At 44.4% G+C, this 13,862-nt stretch overlaps 1 non-coding gene across 1 annotated transcript; it reads left to right on the top strand.

The window, feature by feature from the left end:
- Positions 1–616: 616 nt before the first annotated feature.
- LOC147543981 (small nucleolar RNA Z221/R21b) lies at positions 617–701 on the top strand. The gene has a single exon (XR_015224422.1). It is a non-coding gene; the product is annotated as a small nucleolar RNA Z221/R21b (small nucleolar RNA).
- Positions 702–13,862: the final 13,161 nt, after the last annotated feature.

The following is a 13,862-nucleotide window of genomic DNA, read 5'->3' as shown; positions in this document are numbered from 1 at the left end:
TCAATTCAAAATTCATCTCCAATGCAACACTAAAAAAAACTTAACATTTGCTTTAGATTTACTTTTGGTTCTTATTTTAATATATAAAATGTTAATGTGGACCAATTGAGATACAACAATAAATGTTGAGATACTGAAAAGAAAACTCAACAATTGAATTTTCTTTTGAGTATCTCAATTTTTATTGTTGCCACATCATATTGAGACTCTATTTGAGTGTTGCATTGTAGAGTATTTTTTATCAAAAACTCAAGTAGTCCTATGTATCAAATTGAGTTTTGTAAGTTGAGTGTTGCATTAGAGATGCTCTAAGCAATGCTTAAACTTGAAAGTTGTCACTGCCTTGGTCAACATATCAGTTAGATTTTCTTATCTTCAACCAGAGAGGGTTATGAACGTATTAGAAAACAAATTAGGGTTTCAATACCCATATTCTTCAGCACTCTATAAATACACACTTACGAATACCCTTCAAACTCAATTGCTTCCCGTCTTACATTTTCTCTTCTCTATTTCTTCTACTGTTCAAGGGTTCTCTATTTTAGCAATCTCTTTCGATTTAATCGTCTTTAATGTTTCTTGTTCCTTCAATTAAACTAATGAATGTGGAGAAATTAATCTATGATGATAAGAAAGTCATGCACCACTCTAAGTGATCTAATCAGTGCTGAAAAATCGACTCACCAATCTTATCTGAGATCTTTCTATTAATCCTTATGTTTTCAAGTTTAGAAATTGAAATCTAGGCATCTAGGGTTTTTAAGTATTTGAGTTGGGGTGTTTTTTTTATGCATTCATATATATATATATAGAGAGAGAGAGTGAGAGTGAAGAGAAGGAACCAAATGATGGAGTACCCTTTGAAAGAAGTGGTCTCAACCATGATGCGGACCGTACAGTATTACTGCTGGGGATAAAAATTGGTCTCTGATGGTTCTTCCTTCTCCTCCTCTTTCGTCAATTCAAAGTATTTCATGATAATTTGGAAACCAAATAGCTGTGTATCGGTGAACTGGATATGGAATCGGAACTGGAACTTTATAAGTGTCTGTTTCCTTAGTTTGATACAACGGGTTTAGTATCCAAATAAAACCCTAATAATTCAATGCTAATTCGTTATAAACTCCTCTAGTACTTGATGGATACTAGCTTGAACCCATTACAAGAATCTAGACATTAGTCAAGATAACAATGCCCATCTATACAAACAAAGAATTCGCAAAATAACAAACTAAAGTTCTTTAATCCACTTAAAGATAGGACAAAACTGCACCAATTTGGCTATCATTTTCAAGTTCTCAGAGTGATAGTTCTCAGTTGCTCACCTTGTCCTGATGGATGAGCTGCTTAGTCATAGTATCAAAGTCAGTTGGGTATACCTCTGCTTCATTAATTGAGGATCTATCTTTAGCTAAGTGATCAGCAACATTGAGTTTTCTATACACTTGGTTCCAAGTACAATCTTCAAATTGAGTTGTTAACACCTTAATCCGATTGAGGGTCAGAAGGTAATCACAGATGACAGACCCCATTCCATTCCTACGATTGGATAGGGGGGGGGGGGCATTACAGCAGCTATTGGATGGTCTTCATGGTCTCTAAGGATACAACTATAACCAGCTCATAAGTTAGCTGATAAGCCCCTTAGAGTTGATCATGATGACACCATGAGTGGCCTTCTCTGGCAAATACATTGAACCACTTTAGCAATGTAAATGTGATCCATATTCCAATTATGAGCAATTTTTTTTTGTTAAAAGTTAGAGCTTAGAGCAATCTTTCTTGCTCGAACAGTGTCCTTTGCTTTGCAATTGGAGGAAAGCTTTATCTTCATCTTGATGTGAATTGAAATGCAACATTTTATCACATAATGTTGCAAATTAGTTGATTTGTAATTTGTGTTTGCTTTCATTATAGGTGATACATATGGAGCTAAGCACAAGTTTTAGAACAAAATGAATCAAAATTATCACCCTTTCCTCTCAAGTAAAAAAAATATAAAAAACAAACTTAGAAATCAAACGAGAGCAAAAGAACAAAACATTAGCCGTTAGATTACAAAAGTCAAGGGGCATTTAATCCTTTTGAAAACTTTTTTTTGTTGCGAAGAAAGTATATTAATAAAGGAGAGTACTATTACAATATCTATGACTAAAAGTGGGAACAAACTTAATACTGTTATTCGTCCTAGCCCATTTAGCTAGAGTGTTAGCGAGGTTGTTGCCTTTACGGGGGATGTGTTATTCGTCCTAGCCCATTTAGCTAGAGTGTTAGCGAGGTTGTTGCCTTTACGGGGGATGTGTGTGAAGATCACTAGTGGCCTGGAAGTGCTTGAGCAGGTGCTTGATTAAAGGGGCACAACGCACGAGCTTTAGTATGCCAATGTATGTGATAACTCGGGTCCTTCAGATGATTGATAATGGCTTGATTGTTGCTTTCAATATGAAGATGTTCGATTTTGTGAGTCATTGCCCATTTAATACCTGTAACTATAGCTATGATTTCTCCTTCTTCCAGTGATTTAGTATTAACTAGAGAAGTGTGAGCGTATAAAAAATACATGTCTTGCTAAAGGAAAGCCCTAAATTGGTTAGAAGCAATGTGTTGGTAAGGAGGCAATGCCCTGTCCATTTTTGACCTAACGGACAACGGTTAAGTCAATAAACTTGACTTTAAGTCATCCCTCCAATCTGAGGAGAAAAAATTGTGAGGGAGAACCGGAGAACCCCCAACGTCTCCTTTTCGTCAGTCTCCTCATCGCTCCCCTCTTCTTCATCTTCAAAATCACATCTTCAAATCTCTTTCTCTGTTTCTGTTTATCGTAACTCTCTTCTTTTTTTTCAAATCTCTCTCGATCTTGATTACAGAGAGCAAATAGGGTGAAATCGGTGGGTGCGTACCGATAGGGATAGTGAAAACCGGTGTAGACCCATCGATTTGTTTACAAAGAGCAAATAAGTCTATTTCGCTATGGTCACACCGTGGTCTACACACGAACTCGGTCGTACCAGACCGATTTCGATGTCGACGTCTTGTTTTGTAATCACTTATGAGATTTAACCCTTCAAACATAAATTAAAGTATTAGGGAATGCTGACATACCGCTTTAGAAATAGAATTTCAGGCAGAAATAGTTTTGGTGTAGTCTTTTGACGTACCCCCAATATTTTTGGAACTTTCTTCATCCATGGTGGTTTCTAACAAATATGGTATCACTTGCACTTTGTTATGCCCAATCGGGGTTAATGTGAACAATACGAGTAATCCAAGACAAGCAATAGGAATAGTAAAGAACAATCAAGAACAGAACACAGAGATTTACGTGGTTCGGTTGGTGAGACCTACTCCACGGCGACAACGGCGCGATGATTTCCACTATGACAAGCAAACAAGTTTACACAAGAGATTTGTGAGATTGTGTTGTTTGATATCTCCTTAGGGTTTAGTTTATATAGCCACTAAACCCTAATCCCACTGCCTCACCGACTCTCTACAACCGACTCTCTCTACAACCGATATTATACACAGATAACACTAATCACCGACATAAGCCTAGCTTCAGCATCCCAGCTCTGTCTCGGAGTCCAGCTCTGCCTCACAGCCTTGCTTCGCATACCAACTCTGTCTCAGTAATCGGCATTCCTAGTAAAGAAACATGGTCATATTGAATTGACCAAGTCATAAATGGAAAATACATTGCCTGCAACAAGTTTGGTCATTACCTATAAAATTTCCCTAGTACTAATACCTGTTGAAATTATAATGTCAATAAACGAAACATCTGTATTTGGTTTGGTAAACGGGTTGGTAGGGGGAAGGCATAAAGGCCATAAATTTTGGTAGTCTTAATCTTGGCCTTGTCCACCATAGTTTAGGGAAAAGCTAGAATATGTTTAATTACCTGTGTAAGAGTAGTCTTAGACTGCTGGAAGCGGTGTAAGCATCTTGTTTTCCAGATATGCCATAAAATCGTGGCCTAAAGAGGTATATGGTTTTCGTGCACTTGATAATATGGGTCTTTCCACGAAGAGATCTATTGAGATAAGGACAAAATGGTAGTAATGCTCAACTAAACCCATATATTCCTAGCAAAGGTACAATGAAGTAAGGCATGATATATAGATTCAATTTCTCCACAGTAAGAACAAGTCATAACATTTCCAATGTATTTACACATAATTTGGCGCACATGAAGATTATTAATACAACACTTCTAGATGAAAATTAAAATACGAGGGATCGTAGGAATGGTCCAAATAAAGTGCCAATCTATAATAGTTCTAGGGATGGTATTGCCATTGTTAATAATATGATGGTATAATGAATAAACCTCGTAATTACCTGAGTTAGTGAGAGACCAGATAATCTTATCTACACCTTCTTCAATGAGTGGAATAGTACCAATAAGGTGGCCTATATCATGGCCAAAAGTGTTAGAAATTAAGTTGGTATTCCCACTGTGATTAAGAATGAGTTGAGAGGGGATTGGTAGGTGTTAGGGAGAGGAGTCGGGAGAGTCGGGATCTAGTTATCAGTCCAAATGTTGATGGAATAATCGTTATGAACCTCCCTGAGAATGAGGGGGGAGATCTTGGTCAGCTGGTGGTGGGTGATTTTCCCAATCCATGAGTGAGCCTGTTTGGTGGGGCTCGGGGAAGAGGATTTGGGATAACACTTAGCGTTGAGGAATTTGACCCAAAGAGCATTGGGTTGAGCGAGAAGGCGTGAGATAAGTTTTCCCAGGTGGCTTGATTATCCGCGTACGGGTCCCGAAGGCCCAGACCGCCGTGCGTCTTAGGAAGAGATACAAAGGACCAGGCCTTAGTACGTAAACCTCTAGGATTCCCCCACCGATGAGACCGCTGCATAGTCTTGATGTGGTCATAAACGCCTTTAAGAATGGCGAAGCATTACATCTAGTATCGGGCAACGACCACTGCTATTGTCGAAACAAGAACTGTGCGACCAACTTGGCACAAAAATTTGTTCTGCCATCTGGAAAGTTTAGAATGTTGATTAACAAGGGAGTTGGAAAATTTAGTCTTGTTTACTCCTATGAAGAGCTGGGCTCTAAGATATTTGTCGGAAGGAGCGGCCTGTCAGACTTTAAGGTTTCTGATGATTATCCTCTTGAATTTGAGGTGGGAGTTACAGGAGAAGAAGATGCTCGATTTTGCATAATTAATCACTTGACCAGAAGAAGTGTAGAACGAGTTTATGATTTGTTTCAGATTATGCACATGAAAGCAAATTTGTGATAAGACATTTAGAATTCTGAAATTTAATATTAACTTATACATATTCATGAGACTTATGGGCATTTAGTATTTGCATTTGTATCTCAGTCGCCGCATATCTTAAAGTGCTTAAGCCCGATGGAACTCCACGTATCTAAAAGGAGGAAACTTCTCCTTTAGAGTCTATCACTCCGGCAAGATATATACAAAGTATCCTTGAACTTAGGAACTTTCGTTTATCAAAGATCCGGGATAGACGCAAAGAGAAACCCTAGATACGCTAAAGAGGAAACTTCTATTACGGTTTGACGGCAACCGCCTCACCACCGCCACTAATTACAGTCGGCCTAACTTCGCCTATAAAAGGCCCCCCACATCGTCCTTCAAAGGACACGATCTCTTCACCCCGAAAAGATCACCCTATACTCAGAGTTCCCATAACTCACCCCCCCAAAAGGATCGATCAATATTCATTCTTTTACTGCAAAGAGCACCCTGACTGTCTTGAGCGTCGGAGCGGTTTTCGAACCCTTTGCAAGTTTTCCCCCTCGGGAACAAACGAACAGGAGCAAGGAGCAAGGATCAAGGATCAAGGAGCAAGGAGCTGGAGCCAGAAACAGAGCAGAGAGCCAGGGTTGACAGAGGAATCTGTCCTCTCATAACAGAATATACCATCATAACGGAGGCTGTCATGCATCAACTCCTTTTTTCATGTTGATTTAACGGGAGGCCAATTTTCGACATCAGCATTTGGCGCTAGAAGGAGGGCATCTCTCCAGCAAATCATCAGATTCGGTAACCCGAACCTCATTCAGTACCTTTTTTAGAACTAACTATTTCCCCTAAGTTCCCCACGCATACATGTCCTAGGACGAACACACTCCACGTGAGACACCCCACAGGCTTCCCAACTCGGTCGAACTTATGGCCGAACTGGAACAGCACAAGGCTGAATACGCCCCAAGGGATCAGGAGGCAAAACGATTGGAGGAAAGCCTCCGCAAAGCCGGGACAGCCAGGAAGGCTGCCGCACCCGAAGAAAGGAAAGAAGTGATCAGATCATACGCGAGAAAGCTCTTCTCGTCCGACGACGCCTACACTTCCGGAACCCTAACTCTACAGCCAGGCGACCAGATGCACCTGGAGAGCATCTTAGATGAACAAGGCGTGCTGGACCCGAACCGACCTTACGTCCCCAAGAAGGCGAGGATAGGCGAAGGATGCATGGACGACCCTACTATTTGTGACGTACTCTTACATCAGTTAGCGGAATTGACAAGAGAAAGAGAGAAGGATAAGCTCTGGGGGAGGACGGTAATTCGACAACCACCCCTCTGCCGGGAAATACTGGAGTCCGAAAAACTTTAAATGTCCCACACTGGATCATTATCACGGTCTAGAAGATCCAGGGGTATTTATCAACAACTACGTTGCGATGATGAGCTTATGCACGACTAACCGAAACATATGGTGCGTGGTGTTCGCCACTATCCTGAAAGGACCATCTCAGGCATGGTACCAAGCGCTAGCCCCGAGATCGATAAAGTCCTTTGATCAGCTCGCCCAGGCCTTCTGCGAAGCCTTCCGGGGAAGCACCACCATCAAAAGAGGAACCAAAGAGCTGTTCAATGTGGTACAAGGAAAAAACAAGGCTCTCGCAAGCTACTGGAAGAGATTTCGCAACCTTATGGTACAGGTCCCCGACCTTGAACCAAAGGTCGCCTTTGTCGCCTTACAGAGAGGCCTCAGACAGGACGACATAATTAGAGATATCTCGGGGAGTGATGATGCATAAAATGTCCAAACGTTGACTAACGTCTGAAGAGTCAAGACCAGACCTGAAGTCTCTTGGAACGACTCGACTTAAGGCAGCAGGACAGCTAAACACTTGACAGTCCACCATACGTTCCCCTAACTGGGAGGTCGGCCGAAAAAAATCAACTCTGCACTGAACGCCCTTGGCATGGATAGATCAGCCCTAGGATGTCCAAATGAATAAGGGGGGTCTCTACAGGTTCGAACCATATCTTACGCCCAGATTTGGGGAGATATCAGCGCTACGCGACCTAACGACTTAATCCCGGACTTTCTAGAAAGATCTCAGTCGGCCTCACATCTTGAAGTGTTTAAGTCCGATTGGACTCCACGTGTCTATAAGAGGAAACTTCTCCTTCTAAGTCTATCACTCCGACAAGATATATACAAAGTATCCTTGAACTTAGGAACTTTCACTTATCAAAGATCCGGGATAGACTCGAAGAGAAACCCTAGATACGCAAAAGAGGTAACTTCCCTTACGGCTTGACAGCCACCGCCTCACCACCGCCACTAATCACCGTCGGTCTAACTTCGCCTATAAAAGCCCCCCCACTTCGTCCTTCACAGGACACGATCTCTTCATTCTAGAAAGATCACCCTAAACTCAGAGTTCTCATAACTCGCCCCCCAAAAGGATCGATCAATATTCATTCTTTTACTGCAAAGAGCACCCTCACTGTCTTAAGCGTCGGAGCGGTTTTCGAACCCTTTGCAGGTTTTCCCCCCTCGGGAACAGACGAACAGGAACAAGGAGTAAGGAGCTGGAGCAAGGAGCAAGGAGCAAGGAGCTGGAGCAAGGAGCTGGAGCAGAGCAGAGAAGTAGAGATGAACAGAGGAATCTCTCATCTAGAAACAGAATATACCATCATAACGGAGGCTGCCATGCATCAACTCCCTTTTTCATGCTGATTTAACCGGGAGCCAATTCTCGACATCAGCATTTAGCGCTAGAAGGAGGGGGCGTCTCTCCAGCAAATCATCAGATTCGGTAACCCGAACCTCACTCAATACTTTTCCAGAACTAACTACTTTCCCTAAAGATCTTCAGGCAAACATGTCCTCGGGCGAACGTACTCAACACCGGACACCTCACAGGCTCCCCAAGTCAGACGAACTCCTTGCTGAACTGGAACAAGTCAGAGCCGACTACTACCGGAGAGACGAGGAGGCAAAACGATTGAAGGAAAGCCTCCGCAAAGCCGAAACAGCCAGGAGGGCTGCCGCACCCGAGGAAAGAAAGGAAGTACTCATGACGTTCGCGAGAAGGCTCTTCTCACCCGGCGACACCTACGCTCTTGAGACCCTAACTTTGCAACCAGGCGACCAGATGCGCCTGGAGAGCATCTTGAATGAACAAGGCGTGCTGAATCCGAACCAACCTTACGTCCCCAATAAAACTGGAATAGGTGAGGGGTGTGTGGACGACCCCACCATTTGTGATATACTCATACATCAAGTGGCGGAACTGACAAGAGAAAAAGAAAAGGATAAACTCTGGGGAAGGACGGTAATTCGGCAGCCACCCCTCTACCGGGAGATACTGGAATCCGAAAAACCGGCAAACTTCCAGTGCCCCACGCTGGAACATTATCACGGTGTGGAAGACCCAGGAGTGTTCATCAACAACTATGTTGCGAGAATGAACCTATGCACAACTAACCGAAATATATGGTGTGTAGTCTTCGCCACCATCCTAAAAGGACCAGCTCAGGCATGGTACAAAGCGTTGGCTCCAGGGTCAATCAAGTCCTTTGATCAGCTCGCCTAAGTCTTCAGCGAAGCTTTTCGAGGAAGCACTAGCATCAAAAGAGGAACCGACGAGCTGTTCAATGTGGTACAAGGAAAGAGCGAGACTTTAGCGAGCTACTGGCAGAGATTTCACAATCTCATGGTACAGGTCCTCGACCTAGAATCAACCGTCGCCTTTGTCGCATTACAGAGAGACCTTAGGCAGGATGACATAATCCGAGATATCTCAGGAAGAAAGCCAGGCACCCTCGCAGAACTGATAGAAAGATTGCAACAGTTTATCAGGACCGAGAAAAACTATCTGCGGATGAAGGACGTAGCCAACATCCCATACGAAAGCAAACGCCCCCGAAAGAAAGAACGGGACGAAGTCAGGCCACCCAGGGACCGAGAACGAGGCAGGAGACCCAGGGCTGAGTTCACAACCTATATCCCACTGATGAAAGGGAGGGAGGAAATCTTACAAGTATTGATAGCAAAAGGCAAGGCCAAACTGCCAAAATCCAATGACGACCGAGAAGAGTTCGGGTCGAGGGACATGACTGCGTGGTGTGCCTTTCACAGAGGCTACGGCAACAAGACCGACGACTGTCGGCACCTCAAGAATCTTATTGAGAGATGGTAAGAAAGGGAGAATTGGATAAGTATATCCAGAAAGAGCAGCGACCCTATGAATACCGGAACAAAAGGCCGGTAAACAGGGCAGGAATTGGATCAGAAGCCAACGAGCAGGGTCTGACTTTAAAAAAACCAAACAAAGGTTTAGAGGAATCAACCGGAGTAATGGGAAACATCAACACCATAGCAGGAGGACCAACCCTCGGCGGAGCAACTAAAAGGGAGCAGCGAAGATACGTCAATGAGGCAAAAAATCCGCCAGTCCTACTAATCATACCAGCCGTGGAAACTCCTCCCATCGTCTTCACTGACGACGATTTGGTTGGAGTAATAACTCCACACGCAGATCCATTGGTAATAACGGCTGTAGTGGCCAATTGGAGGGTATGACGCATCCTGGTCGATACAAGAAGCTCGATAGAAGTCATGTGCCGGACGTGCTTCCAGAAACTCGGGGTAAGCCTACACCACCTCAAATCTTATAAATCTTGCTTGACAGGGTTCGGCGACAACCAGGCCGAAACAAATGGAATAGCAACCCTGCCGGTACTGATCGGTGAAGGAGAATCAACGAAAGCGATAATGCTAAACTTCGCCATTGTCGATAAGATGTACGCCTACAACATCATATTGGGCAGGAACTTCCTAAGGGAGTCAGGAGCAATAGTTTCTATGAACCACCTCATGATGAAATTCCCAGTTCCGGGAACGAATCTCATAGGGACGGTTAGAGGAGACTGGAAGGTAGCCCAGGAATGTTACCTCATCGCTGCCCAGGGCTGAGAGGAAGAAGTGATAATCCGATCACCGCTGGGGGAGACAAAGTCTCCTACGGAGACCCCATAGCAGACATGCAGAGCTGAGAAAATCAGGTCATCTCTACCCCTAGTTTATTTCCTTTTTAAATAAAGCCATTAGGCAGAAGAAGTAGCATTACTAGCTACATATTTTATCTAACAAAATAAAATATTTAAAAAAAAAGCTATAAAAGGAGGAGTCCTGGTTAAACTCATCTCGCTCTGAATCGAGCAAGTAGCCCTGACAGCGAAAACCACGACCAGGGGACCTGAAGGCAGCCTTGGTAGCGAAAGCAACGACCAAGGGCCCTAATTTGAAAACAACCCTACTAGCGAAAGCCACGATCAGGGATAGGACAACCTCTGTAGCTACGGCAACGACCGAGGGCCCTAAGGAGCAGTCCTAGTCAAACTGAACTTCCTCGAGTAAAACCGACCCTTCACCAAGGTCCTAAGGAGAAGTCTTAGTCACACTGATCGGCTCAAGCCGGCAAATGAGATAGCTCCGGTAGCTACGACTGCGACTCGAGGCCTCGCAAGGAGAAGTCCTAGTTGAACCTAGACTCTTTACTCGAATAAAACGTGGTCCCTGAGGATCCCCAAAGAGAAGTCCTAGTTAAACTACAGCATTGGCGAAGGTGACCGGGGGTATAAGGAGAAGTCCTTGCGAAACTATTCATGCTTAAAATGAGGAAGACAACCCTGGTAGCTAAGGCTGATGGGTCATGAAAATGTCCCATCTAAGTCGTTTAATTTAGCCAAGTTAGTTGGTTTCGAGTCTTTATTATAATAAAATGGTTGATTTTCTTGATTAGGTGTCTTTTGCAGAGTTAGGTGTGAAAAACGGTTAAAAACGAGGAAAAGATGCATAAAGGGTATTTTGGTCATTTGGAGTCAAGGAAATTCTGGTAATTTGGCCAAGGTCAGTGTGTGGTTGAAAAGTAGAGGTCGAGACGAGTCCATAGGAGAAAACGGAAGTCAAATCGGAGTCCGGACGAAGGAATAAATCAAAGTCAAAGGTGGGTCAAATTCTGTTGACTAGGTGGGACACATTCGGTACACATTCGGGCGTGCGGGATTCTGCGGAACACGTGTCGCTTGCCGAAGGTCGTCGCATCCAAATCCCTTGTTTCCGCTGAGCAGCGAAATAGGACCCTAAGAGCATGATCCAATGTAGCGCGTCGCATCTTGCTCTAGTAGTCCCGCTCCCACGTTATAATCTGGACCGTAGCCTTCCGCGTTTTTTAGATCGGACGGTTCCTGTGTATCCCGTCTTTTATTGCTTATTCCGTGCATCCAAAGCAACTTAAACTCCATGCTCCCTACACGTGTCTCTCTCTCGTCCCTCCAGATCCCGTGCTTTCTTCCATCCGACGGCTGCTGTGTCTAGCGCAAGATAATATGGTGAGCCGAGAAGCACAGTAGCATCCGAATCCAAACCCTAACCCAGCCGCCACATGTCCTCCTCCCTTTCACCCAGCCGACCAATTTAGGGTTTTTTGTGATTTTAACCCTTTAATTCCCAAAATGACCCTATCTTTTAATTCTTTTCACCATTTAACCCAACCAAAACCAAAACCCTATATAATAACACTTGCTCCTCCATTAAAACTTAGACTTGCAAACCCTCCACACTGCCCAACAGTATGGAGAAGTCTTCAACCCCAGTTCGTCGCACAGAGGACCCACACCGCGTTCGCTAACTCTGGGCAAAGTTCCTGAACTGACCCGCACAAAGCAGTGCCATATTGTTATCTGAGCCCATGCGACTAACACGGGATCTATCCGACTTACGAGGCACCTCTTCGGATACACATCTACTCTCTAAGAAAATAAAATATTTACTTAGAGAGTGGGGGACAAACTGTGTTGACCAAAATCCACACCAGGGCCCTCGGCACTAAAAGCGCCCATTAAGACGTCAAGCCCAGCGCAACACTCTCGGGCCCAGGCCAGAAGTCTCTTAATGGGCCCTCGTCGCCTAGACCCTAAAACTCGTGCCGAGCCCAACCACGTGCAAAGAGTCTCTACGTGCACAGAACTCCACACGCCTGAATCTCCACACGTCTGGCGCTTGACACGTCTAGATCTCCACGCACCACGTGTTAAAGATCACTTGACGAAAGAGATCCTCGACATGTCACATATGCCCATAATGACATAGGTCTCAAGCTTGGTCAACGTAACTCCAGAGACAATTATCCCCCATTAATGACATGCATAACATGGTAACGTCTCACATAAATGTGAGACCATGCACATGCACAATCAGAGTAGTTGCCAGAGAACATGCACAACCGTTGTGCATGTACAACTAGTGTACACGTCACCATATCCCAGGCATCTTGCCATGCATTTACTCCGTAACGGTCAGCCTTTACTCCTCCCAACGGATCATTCCTCACGCCTATATAAAGAGGAGCTCTTCCACTTCACAAAAGGGGAACATACGAAAGCAGAGCAAAGCAACCACTACTTCTTCTTCTCCATTCGCACTCTGTTCTTCAATTGTTCTTGAGAAACTGACATACGAGTTCACCTGGTTCTGGACGTACACACTACTAGACGCCTCAAGGGTGTTGAAGCTTCTCCTTGCTCAACACTTCCAATGATCGTCAAAGATACTAAAGCCTTCTCGACGCTTACAAAAAATATCAAGGAGGTCATAGCTTCTTTCTTGCTCGACGCTGCTGGTAACATCTACTCTCACACTCGTGATCACTTCACTCCCGTAGTCTTGAGCTCCGGCCATTCTACGAGCCTAGCCACTCTCCGATTACGCATCAACGGTTACACCCTCGGCTTTTCATTTATTATTCATTGTAATACTTTGCTGACTTGACCGTCGGAGGGCCCTTGGCATGAACCATCCCGGTGTCCCCCAAGCCTTCACGGGTTTGTTTGTGTCTGTTCACCTTCTTTTGCAGGTTTCTTCCACACGTTGCTGGTGCCCATCAATCAAAAACTCGACGTTTGGAATTCCAGAAGACGTTTCCGCTTCCGACCTTCTGACTTCCGACCCGTAGACTTCTCACCGTCTACAATAACACTCGGCCCGTTTCCCGAGCTGATCCCCGAATATTCCGTTGACTAAACGCTGATATGTACCACCGACGTTCTTGAGACCGAAGGGCATTTGTTGATAGCAGTACAACCCTCGATCTGTTAGGAACGCAGTGTTTCCTGGTCTGCCCAGTGCATGGCAATCTGATGGTATCCTACAAAGGCGTCCATGAAGCTAAGCAGTTCATGGCCGGTTGTGGAGTCCACCAGCTAAGCAGTTCATGGCAGCGGGAAGCTATCTTTTGGGCAAGTCTTGTTCAGGTCAGTGAAGTCTATGCACATTCTCCAAAATCCATTCTTTTTTTTTTACCAGAATTACGTTAGCCAGCCATTCTGGGTATCAAGCCTCCCTTATTACTCCTGACGCTACGAGTTTTTCGACTTGTTTGGCTATCTCCGCCTGCTTGTCTGCCGAGAAGTTCCATTTCTTTTGCTTTATTGGCTTGCTTCCTTCTCTAATGTTCAGTTTGTGGGTGATGATCCCGGGTCTATCCCGGGTACCTCATCGGTTCTAAACGCAGAGATGTGGCGATGTGCCCTCAGGAAGGTGATCAGCTCTGACCTCTTATTTTCGTTCAGG

Source organism: Eschscholzia californica, unplaced genomic scaffold (assembly GCF_041429995.1).
Source record: "Eschscholzia californica isolate CP2 unplaced genomic scaffold, dmEscCali1.0.p SCAF_4, whole genome shotgun sequence".
Taxonomy (NCBI): Eukaryota; Viridiplantae; Streptophyta; class Magnoliopsida; order Ranunculales; family Papaveraceae; genus Eschscholzia; species Eschscholzia californica.
Note: the sequence above shows the minus strand (reverse complement) of the source record. Positions and strands in the feature narration are given on the sequence as shown.